We start from the raw sequence: 17,296 nt of genomic DNA on the forward strand, positions 1-17,296 counted from the left end.
ATTCACGTAATTACGATCTCGCGCGGTTTTCATCAAGCTAAGCTGGCAGATATGCATAAATGATCAGTCTCTGAAATAACTCACTTGAATTCGAGTTGCAATTTAAGCACCGCTTTCTGAAAATTGTGAAATAACTAAATTTAACATTAGCAAGATAAGTTTTTCGATTTTCTCTCGAAAATGTATCGTATCTTACATTTTAATAAAATTGTTATTGTGGAAATATATGAAATATTAAAAGTAATTCAAGTTTAAATGAATTATATAAAATAAGTTGCATAAATTACATATAGATGTTATTAGCATTTTAAAGCTGCAAAGATAGCAAGTATCGTTAATTAACCGTAATTGGCTTCATAATAAATATAACAAATTTTTTATTACTTATTTGTTTTTATAACATCTGTCTTTTCCTTTGAGATAAAATATGATCAGATTTGTCGAGTATGTCGAAGATGTTGAAGTAAAATTTCGTTTAATGTATGGAACTTTTTCAAATTCTTGGTGTTGCAGCAAGATTACTTACGAAAGTGTCCCTATATTTCATTGCACTTGCCAAAATTCTTAACTCTTCCGGAGGAAAATCGAGTGAACTCGGTCAGGAATTTTGGCAATCATCTCAAGAAAACTGTTCTTTCGAAAAAGTTGTGTTTGCGCACACAATTCGATTTTTTATTTAGAAGAAAGACAAGAAATCAAAATTTTGATAATTTACTATTTTATCGTTTGATACAACATTTTCATAAAATGTCACTCTATCTATGAAATATTCAATTTTTTATTCAATTTTTATCAATCCTAATCTTATGCATTGTATGATATAATGCAAGGGAATCTATTGGAATTTATCCTTGAATTATATACAATAATATGCATAGCAATTGTGATCATGAATTTATTGTTAATTTTTAGTATATAACTATTCTTTTAAAATGCTGAGTAAATAATACTTTAATAATAATAATAATAATGAATAATGTGAAATGCATCGTGTATATTTTATATACACATATATATTTTTTTTAACTATTAAAAGTATAGGGGATTTTCATTGCGTATATTATATGCGAGGTTTGAGTAAATAAATTATGAGTCTGATGTGTAAAACGTCTCGTCCGATGTAAATGCAATACAAATTGAGCCAAGCTATTATTATTCATTGGGTACATTTGTTAGCTTATCTGACAGCTCTCGTATCTGCTGATTCTCCGTCGAGTTTGGTTGTCTTTTTCTCCGACTGCTTTTTCCGCTCTACATATTTCATATCTGAGCAATTCAAGCGTAGAACAATGGAATATTGTGCTGGGTTATTATCATTTATTAACGTAAAAAAATGACGTGTAAATCGTAATTAATATTTTGAATTCTTAAATTCCTCAGTCAAAATATTCAATTAAACATTCTCTTACAAAATTCGTTTTGTTGCCTCTCTCTCTCTCTCATTGTTTATAAAAAACCATACATATTATCTTTCAAAATAATCTTACAGTAAGGAATTACTAAAGAGTATATTTCTTTTTATCTGTCCGTTTTCAATATTTCAGTTTTTTTTTAATTATAAAATAATAATTCTCCTATATAAGTATATGTGAATTGTTATCTTATATATATACGACTATACAATTATCGTAGTTAACTAATTTGGTATACTGGAATCTTCTCTCTTTGAATTCTCTTTCGTGCCGAGTTAACAATAAGACTCCATAAATCTCCGCAACATTTGATCCTTTTTGTTTCAAACTGCACGTCGTAAATGATCGAACAGATTCCTAACGGAATTCTTAATACGCGTAGAAATCATTGATAAGAAAAACTGTTTTGATTTAATATCATGTTCACTTATATTTTTTGAAACTTTCTTCTGTGTATAATGTTTTCTGGAAAAATATTATATAAACAGTTTATTCGATTTTTATTGGGAACCGGGAGGCGATTCTATCCTTCGCAACAGACGAATTGGGGATACGATTTGCGTCGTTATCTAAGAGTTTGGGGGAAAAAAAAAAAATTCACCGCTTATTTTTGTCGCGTTAATACACCCTTATTAAATCTTAAGGTAACATCGGTATGTGGTAGCGCGTAGGTTCAGTGATCTGTATTTCCCTTTTGCGGTAGGTAAACATTCTTTTTTTCTCTTTCTCTCTTTCTCCCGACATACGGCATTCGCGAGTTCGGTGGTCGAAGGAGGGCATAAAAGCCGTAATACCGCATTATATCAAAGTAATGTGACATCCCCAGTCCCAAGGAAAATATTTCTCCTTCTGGAGATTATCGGCTTATTGCCCGTAGGGCCTTCCCGTGTCTTCTCTCGAATATTTTGCTCTTTGTCGCCATATTCCACCTCTTCTTGCAATTTTTGTTATAAATCAATCGCCGAATCTTTATATTTGATATATTATAAAATTTAATCTTTATGAGAGAGAAACTTCAGCGACAGATCAACTCGATCAGATTACAATAGTTTCTCGAACATTATCTATTCGTGCAAAATCGTCAGAGGCGAAACGGGAATTGTGTTAATTGCGTATAATTAGTGTTTGGAAAAATATCTCCTGCTAGCAAGCTAATTGTTGAGCATGTATTCACAGCAAAGTCCGATGGGATGACTGCTTTAATCTCGTAATTAACTCGGTTTCATCGCAGTTGCAATGCGGCTGACAAGTCATTGTATTGTGTGGCTCGCAACGCCAAATAACGTTACAAAGTCTCGTCCAGATCGTTAAACGAGGGTAATTACATCCGTATATCAACGAGAGATTCGTTGAACGTTCTCTCGATTGTCTGTGTTACCTACAGAATATGAATCGTAATCTGTCACGGGACATTTTGCCGCTAAAACTTGATTCAGATGATTGCATCCTCGATAAATCTTGAAAACGAATAACGCGATAATTGCGTCTAATTGTGTGTTATGTCGAATCTATTTAAGCTTTTTACATATTCGATTATTATTATAATTTTATTATACGCTAATTATTTATAAATACAAAAATAGCGATTGTTAGAGTATAGAAACATTTATGAAGTTATAAATGTAAAAGTGGTATCGTTTTAATTTTCAATACTTAGCGAATATCGCGCGTACGAATCGCTCGCACATGCGACAGCCTTTGTCCCGCTACGTTGTACGTGACAACGGGGTACGGTAACCACGTGGGGATACACGTCGACGGGGCAGGCTTGTCCTACTACACACGATTACACGTGCATGCTTGCATCGCAACGCGGATGCACAAAGTGTTTGGAACGATAACAGGTAGAGTCGTGCGAGAGGTGGAAACACCATTATCGTCCTCCTCACAAACGGATAATGCGCCGTATAAAGAGATTATCGTTCTCTTAACGATCCGGCTTGTAAATATACGAATCGATCCTGCGGAGATATAAGGAAGAAAACGAGTTCCGTGAAAAAACGATTTGATTAAATTCAAAAGATAAACTAATAGTTTGCGTTATGTTATCCCGGTTTATGATACGTTATCGCGAAGATTCAATTTCATCTACCGTCATATCTCTTCTTATTGTTTTAAAATTCGCATACAATTGTTATTTTAACGCTTGCATACTGGTCAAACTGGAGATAGCCACAGCTTACATTCCTTCGAGTATAATGAAGCATAAAAATGTAAGTTAAACCCATTTATTATTTTTTATCACTCGAATGTAACCGGTGCATTGCGATAATTGTTTCGAATGTAAGATTATAAAAATTACAATATTACAAAAATTCTATGACGAAAATTATACGTATGAAACACATGGTACTAATTACTCGTGCGCGAGATAAGTATTTAATCGAACGAAATCGGCAATAAATGTTTTTTTTTTTTTTTGTGGTGACTATTAAATTTGACGTACTTGGTGATTAATGCTAATATTTAAATAAAACAGTAACGAACCTTTAAAATATCGTTGCAAATACTTTTCAATCTTTTTGCGATGACGCGCAATCAGTCGACATCGTCGTCAGAGTACAACTTTAATCGCGTTATCCCTATCACTGGGAAAGCGGATTGAAAAAGTTTTTGAGATCTTATCCGGCGGGCGGCTTTCCTTAATTAAGGTAACTCGCTTCTTTTGCCGTCGTGTATACGTGATCGGAATACGCATAGCGAGAGATCAAATGTGTCAAAAGAAATATATTTATCAATAATTAAGATAATCAATGAGATGATTAAATTTTTTTTAGGTCACTTAAATAATATTTAACCGATGATCAATCTCTTTTTTTTTTATTTTTTATTTTTTTTTTATTGAAACATCAACGAGAATCACAAATGAAAATTAAAAAAAAAATTTGATTATATTATGATCATTACTTTCTCGCAAATTATTTTCTGTCGGTCATCAAGACATTTATCGCATTGATTATTATCAATAAATACTTTTTGTGAATTTAAAAATTCTCTGATCGGCAAAAAGAGCAGATCTCAATCTATACATATGTCACTCGCGATAATTTCCTATTTACGAAGAAAGAGATAAAAAGAAAGAGAAGAAAGAGCTCTAAGTTCCGCATCTGCGCCGATGAATAATAAAATGGGTCTCCAATTAGAGCCGGCCTTCTTTCATTACTAGCAATGCAGAGATGGCGTTGCGGCATCGGGAAATTGTCGGCACTCGATCCCTTTCGACGTAAACGAAGATGTAGTGAGGCGTGCAATGATCAAGTATATCCCCGGAAAGATTAACGACTCGGCGGGTCGCGTAGAAGCACCGGGAATCGAGATCGACGGCGTAAGGGAGCAAGGAAGGCCAATTATGGGCCGCCTCTCGATTCGTCTCGCCTCTCGATTTCGGCTCTCGATTCGTGATTTAATCTGAACCCGGGAGGCCGAATCCTGCCGACTCCGCCACCCTACACTTAACAAAGATGGAAAAGGCAGCACGAGTTGGACAAATCTTAAGTATCGAGGATGCTTTCAAAAAAAAAAAAGAGATAACGAATAGTTTATAAATAATAATATAGCCGGAAAGAGCACGCAAAAATGTAACTTTTGAAGAAAAAAATCGGTTGTCATTGAACATGCTGTGAAACGCTTTGTAATAGATACTTTGACAATTAATGATTTGCATCAGTGCGTTTGTTATATTGTTAAATTAATTCCATATTTTATATGGATAATGACGGAAGTGCGTTCATCTTTGGAAGAATACATCATTTTCAATGTAATATCTTCAAATTTCCTAAGCCTATAGTTATTACAAGTATATGAAAGTCTAAACTTATTATATAAGCGGATAGTCTTATTACTTATAATATTTGTATATAACTAGTAACGTGGTAATACCCTGCAGTAGCGAGACTCTCGTCTCTCTTGAATTAATGCCTCTTGCGATATTATACAATATCTAATGGATGATAAATAAATTGCGCTTGAATAAATTGAGAATGGAGATAAAATTAAATCACTATATAAAATAGTTCAGAGTAAGATAATTGACGTATACGTTAATCTGCTACGTATGGAATTATACAGATATTATAAGAATATTATTTTGCCTTTACGAAAAATACAATTTGATAAGCGAAAATCAATTTTCTTTGTACAAATAATACATAAAATATTAGTATAATATCATACATTTACTCCAATCCATATTTCCAATGTATACATGTGAGAAAGAAATCAGAGGAAGTAACTCCTCTTAATGGAGACATCGCCGTTAAAATAAGCTGTATAAAAATTAAGACTATTCTTCGGCAAAACTATCTTAAAGTTGCATCTTGACTTGATTATGCACGAATTATTCTTTCGTACCTTATTTAATATTTACAATTATTCGCTAGCGCGTGACGTCATATCCGCGGATTGACAATTAGCTACCATGCGTTCTCGTCAGCTATTCCAGCCAAGTGTATTCATAATAGTAAATTAAAAGTATTCACCGGCGGGCTCTCTTTCTTTCTTGATTCGTTGAATGTTCATTTTTTCCGGCTTCGATATTTTTTCTCATCGTCATTCGTCTGTTGACTTTTTGATCTGATTTCTTCCGAATTGAAAATTCTCACTCTAAAGATTCCAAATTCGCAATCTTATCCGCCATGAGAACGAACTACAGGAAAGAATAATCGCGAAAGAAAAGACGAGAAGCGAGACGCTCTTGTTGTGTGCATTGAGCGTACTCACGTATTCTACGGTCATCTAGCTCTCTCTTGACATTAGCATATAAACTAGAAAATATTTTATCGCGCTCGTCTATGTGAGAGATCTCCCTCGTCTCCGGTTCGAGTATTATAGTACTGAAAAATATTTATTGGCTCTTAACGATCGTTAAGGAGCATTGGGAACGGATGAACGTATCTATGGTTTTGCTATGGAATGGGGGACGCTTCCTACAGAGAATTCTTTTCGCTATCTCTAACTAATCTTTGGATGATTCTCCCCTTCGTTTAATGATAACTCTCGCTATCGACAGTTTGTATCTTCCCGCGACTCCCGAATTATTATTTCTCGGTCTCATAATTTCTTGAATAATACAATGCTGTTGTTCGGGGATTGTTTTCGAGGTGTCGGGATATGTTTCCGCGCGCGGAAACGCAACCCGCGCTCGTCTGGCCGGTCGTTGGCGTGTCGCCAACGCGTTGCGCGGGGCGCATTTTCAGGATCGTAACATAAAGCCGAAGATTTATGGCGTCGGTGTGCCGGTGCCTTTCGGCCAAATATTATATGATTTTCGGCCATGGAACGACTGATTTCGGGATTCCGGCGCATCACAGACGACGGGATAAGGGCCCTGGCGATCGCCCGTAAAACTTTGAGCTACGATCAAGTCGATTATTTTTTCTTTCTCATTTACGTGTACAATTTTCCTACCTCCCTTTGTTCCCGGATCCATTCGTTCACACTCCGCATGTGCTTGTCATGCAGACAAGTGAGCGAATTTGTAAAATAGATTTTATCAGATTTTTTAGTAAAAGCAAATCGAGATTAACAATCGTTAAAAATTGAAGGATCCAGAAAAGGAATGTGTCTAGATTATTTTAAGTATTGCCAACAACATAACATTATTATCAGTACTCACTTAAAAAGGTACGCAACTTTTCCCCTTCAATTATATTGTATTTAATGTAGTTATCAGAAAAAGTCGATTTGTTTTAATATAGAAACAATTCAATAAAGATTTTGTATTAATTGTAAGCGTAAAGATATTAATATCGATTAATCGGCAATATCGGCATAATGCTATTTGATTTCGACATCCTGCATTGGAGTTTCAACATTGTTTACTCCCGAAACGACATAACTTCGCGAAAATACCGGATGGATGGAGATACGAGGCGGAAAGGAATTGCCAAACGACCGCGGCTAACGTTGTCGATAACAATATCGTTTGGAAACTCGATTCCTACGTGCCTTTGCTTCAAGCTTGCCGAAAAGTTTGCCTCAATTAGTCGAAGTTTCTACCGAGCTCGGGACTCGGTATAATTGCTATTTACAAGTATTATAATTTTTATATCGTGCAAATATTAGAGTTAAATATTTTCATCGATGAAACGTGACTGGCGCTATCTTTTTCTCATTCTTTCTCTCTTCTTTTTTTTATCTTCATCACTTTTTCGCATTGGGATTATACGGTTCTCATTGCACCGCGCGATGTGCAGGAACGGCCATAATCGGTCTTCACGAGCTATTTTAAAGTTCATTAAAAGTGCCACAATAAAAGAGTCCCGGCTGGCTGATTCTCGGATAACTTCTGATTCGCTCCTAGCGAATAAAACCTCCAATCCTCCCTTCTTCTTCGCAGCTTCTTTTCTATTTCTGTATTCCCGATATTTCTCTCTCTGCTCCAAACTTTTCGAAATAAATTTTTGATTTTTTGTTTCGTGACACATAAAATTCGTCATATGTGATTCGATTGATTAATAATTAAAAATATTAAAAAAATAAAAATTATTAGATAAAAAAGATCAATTATCAGATCAATTATATTATCGGTCAATTTACCAGATTTTGCTAAAAAATGTTTCTACGTGACGATTTTAATTAAGCTGTCATTCAAATATCTATTTCTTATCATATCTTCATCGGCGATTATAATATCGCATAATTAAATGAAATCGAGATCAAACTTTACTAAAGGCGGATTATCTATTTTCGATGCACGTATCGAACGTAGGAATGAAACGGCCTTTACAGACTGTAACCCCATTAAAGTTTTACGATTTAAGTTTTCGTCAACATTGGGAACCGAAAAGCTCTCCGTCCGGGTCTATCGAAACACAATACGAATTCGCAATGTCGAACAGAAACGTTTTATTCTGAAGAGTTGAATTACAATGCAAGAGAATCAAGGAACGTGAAATGTTAGCTAATTAATTTTGGGAAATTATCCAGGAAAGAGAAATGTATGAAAATTCCTCTGCCTTTATTTGAAAGCATTTCCTATTTCCGCAACTGTAACATTTATTCATGTGAAGAATACATCCCCGTGAATTTAAAAATTGAATTTCCCACAAATCTCTTACTTATACAGTAAAAAATGCATATATACGTTGGTCTTTCTTCGAAAGAACAATGACCACAATAGCTCGGTAGGAATTTTTTACTATATTAGCATATATTGAATAATGATGTCAATATTCTTGGCATAATTATTCCTACAACGATATTTTACATTTCATTGAACATGAAAATAATTGTTTATTTTGGAATCCACATGTAACTATTGCAGCGCACATTATAAAAAGCTTATTTAATTACTTTATTAAAAAATCCGGGAATCCCATCTCTCTCTCACACACACACACACACACACACACACACACACACATATACATATACACGGAATTAATTTAACTTGTATTCTAAAATCTTTAAAAATCGTATGTTAATTTGAAATTTGTTTAGAAAAATTTCAATATCAAATATTAAAGCAATTATATTCAAGGAACAAATATTACATTCAGACTGGGTGCTTAAATTGGAAACAGAGGAAGATATATTTTTCGGGAGTCGTTATAATTTCATTTTTATTCAAGGTATAATTTATCGAGTTTATAGGTCGAACATATCCCCCTGCAAATTCAAAAGTTAAAAGATTGGCGCTACGTTTGACATTTTATGCTTCGTCAATCTTTGCGTAGCTTCTCTTCGCACGGTTCTTTCATGGTTCTTTTTCATAATTTACTTCGATGAGGCTGAAAAGGAGACAAGTGGCTATAGCAATCCCACCCATACCGCGTACGTACAGCTTATAGAGTTCGGAATTTACGACGAGAACTATACTCGTGACGCGCTCTTGCATAGTAAGGAGAGACCTATCGGCGGAAACTTTTATGGAAAAAAAACGCGAAACACCGGTTTCTTTTGATTGAGACACCTCCTTTCTTCGGGAAATTTTAGAAACGAAAACGTATTACGAGCTCTATCGCGCTAATGAAAATTAAAATTTCTTTATCGTCGCAATGTGTACTTTTTTATTCTGTTGTGTTATATGAGCGAGTTAATTTATTGATTAGTAACTTGTTCAAATAAGAAAATATTCGAGAAAATTATATGGTATATTAATCCTGCGATACATTTTATAAGAAATTACACGTAATTTTTTCATAAGATATGTAGAGAGATAGAAAGAGAAAGAAAATTTTATAAATGACATCTATTCTGTTTTGCTCCTAATATCGACTATATTATCAAAATAAAAACGTTGGAAAATATTTACATTTTTCTTTGTAGATATGTACGTGTATAAATATTTCAAATCAGATCTTCATATTTCAATATCGGAATATCAACAAAGTAAAAAAATAAAAGTTATTGTAACTTTCAAAACACACATACACACATACAAAAATTTAGTTTGTCTTATATTTTAAAATAAAATGAATTCCACTCACAAAATAAATTATTCAAGAGCATGTTGTAAAATTTCAATTACTATTCCTAGAATTATTATTATATTGTATATACTCAGTGTCACTTATCATTATTTTCTATATATTTCTTGCTATGACAATAACTAGAATGATACGAAAGACGTAAAAACAATCTTATAATGGAACTTAAGAATACTCGTGAAAATTGGAGAATACGTATTGCCTTCTCTGTAAATTCCCAGAGCGTCTTCTACCTCGGCGCGTAAAGAGAAAATGGGGAGACATTTCGAAAAAGGAACGTCGGGTTTTGCGGCAACTTGCCGGAAACGATGCTTGTGATATACATTCGCGGATGCTTTTCTCGCTTCCCTCGCTTAGTGAAAATTCTCGTCTCTCGCGTGTCTACGCGTCAAATGGTTCTCGGATCGTCTTCGAAAAGTGTGCGCTGTTCTCGTTTCGTCGATATTACGTATCGATCTTTCCTTTAGGATTATATCACGGAAATTTTCGATATTTGCAAAATACGCGTAAGAGGTGTAGATGAAATATCAACGTGTCGCGTCCGTTTTATTTTGTTAATAATTCGCAACAGATAGACACACATACGCGATACATGTCAGTTTCGTGCAATAAAAGAGAATTTATTTCTCTCTCTTTTTCTTTTTTTTTCTCTGCACGTTTGTCAGTCTTTGTCCACTCATCGAGCGGATTTACATAGGATCTGGGATGCAGAATAGACCCGAAGTTTTACGATTTATCCTGCAAAAAGCCGCGCGCGGCACAATGGTAAAGAGAGCCTTTCTGCCTTTACGGTATATTGTATATTTCCATGACGAATAATAAAGCATAGCGTAAATACACTAATTTGTATTGTTGAAGTTATATTCCAACGCTTTAGACGCTTGTATCGTATGCATTTATATTTATCCCGCGTTATATTTCGTGTCATCGATCTAACGATTCGTCTATCATCGATAGATAATTTTTGCACGATATTTAAATGCACGATGTAGGCCAATGGGGAGAATCTGATCGTCGCGAAAGAATTGCGAAATTCGTAGCGCGAAATCCAGTTTTCGGGTGCAATATATATTTTTAGAATATATGAAACAAAAAAAGGGAAACGAACGGTGACATCTCGTAACGTGTCTTTCTCGTATTTTTAGATAACGGCATCGGGGGAGCCGAAAAAAATTTCTGTCCCGCTGCACGCGTTCGTTTCGTGAGTTCTACAACGAGAACGAATAAATCCACAGATCTTGGGCCCTGTTCGACGGCTTACCGCGGCGGGAGAATTTATGTAGTCGATCCTTTAGGCGTGTGCCTTCCGTCTGGGAATTTGTCAGAAAGGAGCCGCAAGTCCGGGGGCAGTTAAATAAAAAAGAAAAAAAAAAGAAAAGAAGATTCGAAAGCGAGGCTTACTCACACGTGAGAGAAGCTCACGATGGGGGAGGGCGGGGGAGGCTGAAGGTCGACAAACTCACTGTGCGCATTTATAAATATTGCCATTGTACAGGCGCCAAGGGTTATATTTTTCATTCGTTGTTTGCTTTCACGACAGCGCCTCTGGGAATGGCACGAGCGCGCCGCGAGTGACCGTATATTTTCGAGTCCGCGATGCGATTTGATGGTGTTTTTGCGATCTAACTTTACTTGTATGAAAGAAGAGTCGAATACATTTTTCACCGTGCACGATGGATGTCGTCTTTCTCTCAATCTGCGGAAATTAACGCGAATGGGAGAATGTGCTCGGAGAAGAGTATACTTGGGTTTTAGATTTCAAGTGAAATCCATCAATTAAATTATATTATTTATAATTACATTAAGAATTTCTCGAGTCAATTTTTTTAATGAAGATTTAAGTTAAATATACTCTTCGTAGAATTATGATATTTTAGGAGGAATATTTTTCTTTAAGATTGCGTTACCTTCGCGACGTTATCCTTCGCCGTTATTCGTGGCCGTTCATGATCGCGTTCTTTGAGCCTGCAGAAAACGTTTCTTCTCATATTTCGCGGTCAGCGAGGGTCGTAGCGAACACGGAGCCATTTCGATGATTCACGGTCGTAACTAACTTTACTACCATGGCATATCGAGAGTCCGCATAAACGGCGAGGTCTCCGAAGTCGAGATAGCGACGAATAACAGGAAACTAGCGGAGGTGGCTATGACACGAATAATTTCAATCGAGTTCTTACACAAAGATCTCCCACATTTCCAATTCTTCCGAGTCCCTTGTTATTTTTCCAATTGTTATCGAAACCTTATCAACGTCAGATTTGCAATTTGCTCTAAAAACATACAAATATGCTACAAGGACGCGCTACAAGATAGATCGACATGATCTATTTGAGATTTTATTCTTTTATCTTAATAATTTCAACAAAATTATACGAGATCTTCGAAAATCTTTTAATATTATGCAAAGTATGATAATAATAATAATAATAATAAGATTTTACACACTAAAATAACAAAATTGTTTGATCATTATGAAATAACCGTATCTCGCATTAATCGCACAACTCGACAAATGATTTTTTTCATTCAGGCCTGTCGTATCGGACAAATGTGTCCGATAAATTTCGACAGAACAGGTTCGCGCAGATTCGCACTTCAGACGCAGCCGCGGCCACTCACTGCGGAGAGAAATAGCCGTTCAGAACGCAAAAAGTTCCGCTCGCGGCATCGGTCAGGCTACTTAAACCGGGCTATCGAATTCGATAGCCGCGATGGTCGCTTAATGACCGGTTATGCACAGGAGGAGGACAGATTGCTCTCCCGCGCCCATGGACACACGAGACGGAGATGGGGTCGCGTGCGCAAACTGAAATTCATGTCGTGTCGTAAATCATGTCGTCTCGGTTTCTACGCATAAGCGGTTGTCGCGACTCGACGACGACGACGACGACCATCCGAGATGACGACTTTCGATTGCGCCGAGGACACCCACGTGTGTACGCGAACTATTTACGCGGGCATAAAGCACACACAATGCTTGTTCCTGGCGTGCGCGAGACAACCAAATGATACTTCGCAATCGTATCTTAACCCTGACCGCATTAATATCGTTCTGTCGCGAGAAATTTTATCATTTTGCTGAACGATATTAATAATGTAAGAAGAAATAAGATATTTTTTGTAAGAAATTCATCTTTTGTATTATTTACGCGTTTTGTAAATATAATTATCGTTTATTTCTTCAAGCAATAACGAAATAAAAGTTGCGATATGTAAAGAATATTGTTGGACCGCGACATCATTTATTATACGCGCATTTTAAAAAAACAAATTTAAATATAATTTAAAATTCTTAAATCTTAATTAGAGTTTTCAAGCTAGTGGAATGTTTGTACAAGTTAAGAATTAAATTGTTTAATAAAAATCGCAATTTAATTTATACATGCAAGTCGTATATTGTCCGATATCGTCCTACAAATCTTGATAAAAAGTTAAATAGTCTAATTATATTTACGATAGGGCGGAGGGGTGGAGGCAATTATTCTAAAGAATACATTAATCTATTCGTATTTTGTCATATCGTTTATCTCTCTTTCTCGATATTTTTCAATTTGCCTACGCAATCGAGAGGCACAAGCTTCCCATTAAGTCTATCATAAATGTTTACGAGCACGATTATCCTTCGCATGCGAATTATAACGCTTATCTTATCCGCGAATTACGCAGGCTCCGTTATCTATTGTAGTTTCCAACGAGAAACGATGAGTTGCAGCGATGAAAAAAAAAGATTATTGACGTATAAAAATTGAAGATTACGACTGAATAAAATAAACCGACTTATATGGCGGTTTTTCACGAAGTGACAAATATCGCCATGTGCGTTTCTCGTCCATTCGCGAGCTTTACGAGACGTAAACGAGGCATAATTCACCATTATCTATCGTCAAAACGACAGCGATGGTACCACGGTAATTTAGACAGTAATTTATCCTGAGAATCACGTGTCTTGCCTGCAATATCGTCCGTCCATGCGGTTCATTATCTCTTTATTTTTTTTCACCGCGATAGCTGTACACCTTGCGCTATTTATATCCAACGAAACTCCCGTTCCATTGCTCGACTGTTTTATTATTGTTTATCTACTTTTGTTAAATAAATAATATTCACGAAGCTAGACACATTGTAATTACAAAATAAAACGCATACTCGCTTCGTTTTTTGTCAACCGTAGATTGGCAGTCGGGAGTAAAAATGATTTCTCGAATAAATATCGCGTATTTAAAATAATACAGAGGAAAATACGTTTAATGTTGTAACTCAGAGAAATAACATTTTCAGACAGACATTTATAACATTTTTCGTTTATTAAATACGTTACATCAGGAGTTTAATTGCAATTTTTCGAATTATTTTTACGGATATTTTTATGGTAATTCGAGAAAAATGCATGGCGTATCATGAAACATACATTTTTTGCTCCCCGAACAAGCTATTTTGTTTTATGTCGTGTTTCAACGACAAATCTATTATCGTATATATTATTATTCGCGTATCATTTTTTGCCCACTGCTATTATTGCCCATTTATGTTGGTTTAAAAAAAAATCGTTAACTCTAAAACATCTGATGAGATATCCAACTCTTAAAAAAGGCATATTAAATCGATACTTGCAAATATTGTTGCTTCTTTTTTTTTTCAATGTTGATTAATTATCTCGACACTGCGCTGTGCATTATTTTATATCAATAAAAGTCTGTCATAACTGTCATGAGCGACGCATTAGACAGTTCAACTATTAAGTCTGTGTGTAATTTTTATTAATTTTTTTTTTTTTGAGAAACAGAGAACTCGAGTTAATATGTGTAAATAATTATACACACATACACACAAAATAAATGCGCATAGCGCGCGCTTATAGTGCTTTTAAATATTGCATGTTCAAATATATTTTAATGCGCTGAATTCATTGAAAACATCGGAATTAAATATCGAGTGTTCTACGTATTTATTTATTATCTTCAAAGAATTGACGGAATCTTATTGACAGAAAATCATTAATTTAACAAAGAACATATTTGGGTTTGTGTGAATCGTGTCATCGTCATCAGAGGATTGAGTGAAGAAATAGATTCTGATGCGAATGAAGATACAAAACAAATAATACACGTATCATTACATGCAGCGTGAATATTTTATTCACTTTGCGCTTTGGAGCGTTGAACGCGATGCGGGTACGTGTTGATTGATCATTCTATGATGCTCCCGTCAACGAAATATTCGGTTACGATGCGTTGCTGATACGGTACCGTCGTCAAAAGCAACGGATCCACGCGTCGATCTAAATTACAAAATCGACTTTACGGACAATCGATAGGTTTGTCGCCACACTCGGAATATTAATGAGTGATCGCGCGCGCTCATCCTAATATCAGATTTAACGTTGACATGGGGGAAGACAAACGGCACTCGTATTGGACGATGAAACGTGGGACGCGACAAACATATGCCCCTGAAATACCGCTGTAATAACGGGATGTAAATTTACTAGGATAGACGAACGTGGATAGAACGTAGCGTATCACATTGCATCATGAAAATTCGACGCAGTTTGTGTCAAAATGTGCGTTTTTAAGCGAGCACATTCACATATATTGCGAAATATTTCATTCTCCAATTCCATAAATTGTGAAAATTATGAATAAAAATTGAGTGAGAAATTTGACGGAAATGGCGTTTTCGTTACATTATATTTTTATGTACTGGAGAGTAAGAGCTTAATAATATTTTTAACATCTTTTTTACATTTCATCATGTTGTGTATCGTATAGTATAGAGAGGATTGTAATTCGTTGCAATATTTATATATGCTTTATTTATATATATGTCAATTTGGTCTGAAAATAATAACTCTGTTTTGAATTTAAAATATTCTTTGCAATTTGCATTATGCAGATTTAATGAAATATTAATTAGGTGTTATTTGAAAATTCAGCTTCATTTTAATGCATACATATATTAGCTTTAATATATTAAAATTAAATTAATGTTCGCTTTAATATGTTAAAATTAAATATTTTTAAGTAAAATTTTCGTAAACAGCGTATCTGCAAAGCATTTATCAAGATATCTAACTGTGCTTCGATATATACATACATGTATTATATTTTATATGTTTTATGTATTATATTTTATAATACGGAGATGTTTCTCTTTTTAGAGAAAACGACAATATTTTTTTCAGATTCTAGAGGACAAATCTTTTTCGAATCGGAAATATCTGCTTTCGAAGGATCCGTATAATCACATTGTAATGCACACTATTTATTATATAAAATAATTCTTATAATTAATTCTCTTTTTAATCGCGTATAGTGGTCAGTATCTTTATTTTTTTTAGCAACGCTAGACATTAATTATTTATAATTTACTAGATATTAATTATTTATAATTTGATTTTTGTGTAATTAAGTGTAATATATTTTGCAAAATAGATTCACGTGTATTAATAGATTGACGATTCTGCCATAGCAAGTCATATAAAAGCACGTTTTTTTGATGGTAGGTTAACAAGTTTGAACAGAATTAAGGGGAAAAACGGAGAAGAGGAGAGAGATAATTTTGTGAAGAAAAATTAATCCGTTACATACATACATACATACATACGTGTGCCATTCGTAAAAAATAAAAAAAAAAAATTCCTCCCCGGCGGGGAATCGAACCCCGGTCTCCCGCGTGACAGGCGGGGATACTGACCACTATACTACCGAGGACTTGTTGAGAGATGTTGTTCGTTATCATTGTCCTCTCTCAGAAGAGAGACGTCTCCGTATAAAACATAATATAAGGCACAGCACAATTAAATATTTGAGAAATTTACATTGCTTATATATATTTATTAATATTAATGCAAGATTTATCTTTTTAAGTGTTCATTTCTAAGACCTGTCAAATCATCGATTTCAATAAAGATAGGTTTTTTTTATTTGACATTTAAAGATATTAAAACATTATGTTATAATATATCTGTTCATATTTTAATAATAATACGCAAAAATTAAGTGCAATTGTTATCAATAATGTAAAACTGAAAATGTCAAAGTGTAAATAACGATGCCGCGTGAAGACTACTAATAAGAAAGAGCATGTCAACAAGTCCTCGGTAGTATAGTGGTGAGTATCCCCGCCTGTCACGCGGGAGACCGGGGTTCGATTCCCCGCCGGGGAGAATTTTTTTTTTTTTTTTTTAACTGTTTTCACCAACGGTGTACATACACATTCGCATTGTGTTCATATAACATTCGTATCAAATTCATACGGAAAGAAATATTTTTAAACTGAATATGATCCCGGTATAATTAATGCATTTTACATTACACCGACAAATACATCGAGATCACGTTTCGTGTTACCTCTCATAACGAATATTTTAATGCCGTGCCGTGAAATCAGAAAAGACGAGGGAGATATTGTATATATCGTACAGGGTGATATTTATTCTTCCGGTTGATTTATACG

General features: G+C 34.8%; 1 protein-coding gene and 2 non-coding genes across 3 annotated transcripts in view; 2 read left to right on the top strand and 1 right to left on the bottom strand.

The window, feature by feature from the left end:
- Alpha-man-ia (alpha-Mannosidase class I a) overlaps nucleotides 1–17,296 on the top strand; it is a 348,789-nt gene that overhangs the window by 96,913 nt on the left and 234,580 nt on the right. The window lies entirely within an intron of this gene.
- Trnad-guc (transfer RNA aspartic acid (anticodon GUC)) lies at nucleotides 16,480–16,551 on the bottom strand. The gene has a single exon. It is a non-coding gene; the product is annotated as a tRNA-Asp (tRNA).
- Nucleotides 16,935–17,006, top strand: Trnad-guc (transfer RNA aspartic acid (anticodon GUC)). Its single transcript has one exon. It is a non-coding gene; the product is annotated as a tRNA-Asp (tRNA).

The sequence above is a fragment of the Polyergus mexicanus genome, unplaced genomic scaffold, assembly GCF_030449975.1.
Source record: "Polyergus mexicanus isolate NDT 795.1 unplaced genomic scaffold, iyPolMexi1.0 SCAF_11, whole genome shotgun sequence".
NCBI classification, from domain to species: domain Eukaryota; kingdom Metazoa; phylum Arthropoda; class Insecta; order Hymenoptera; family Formicidae; genus Polyergus; species Polyergus mexicanus.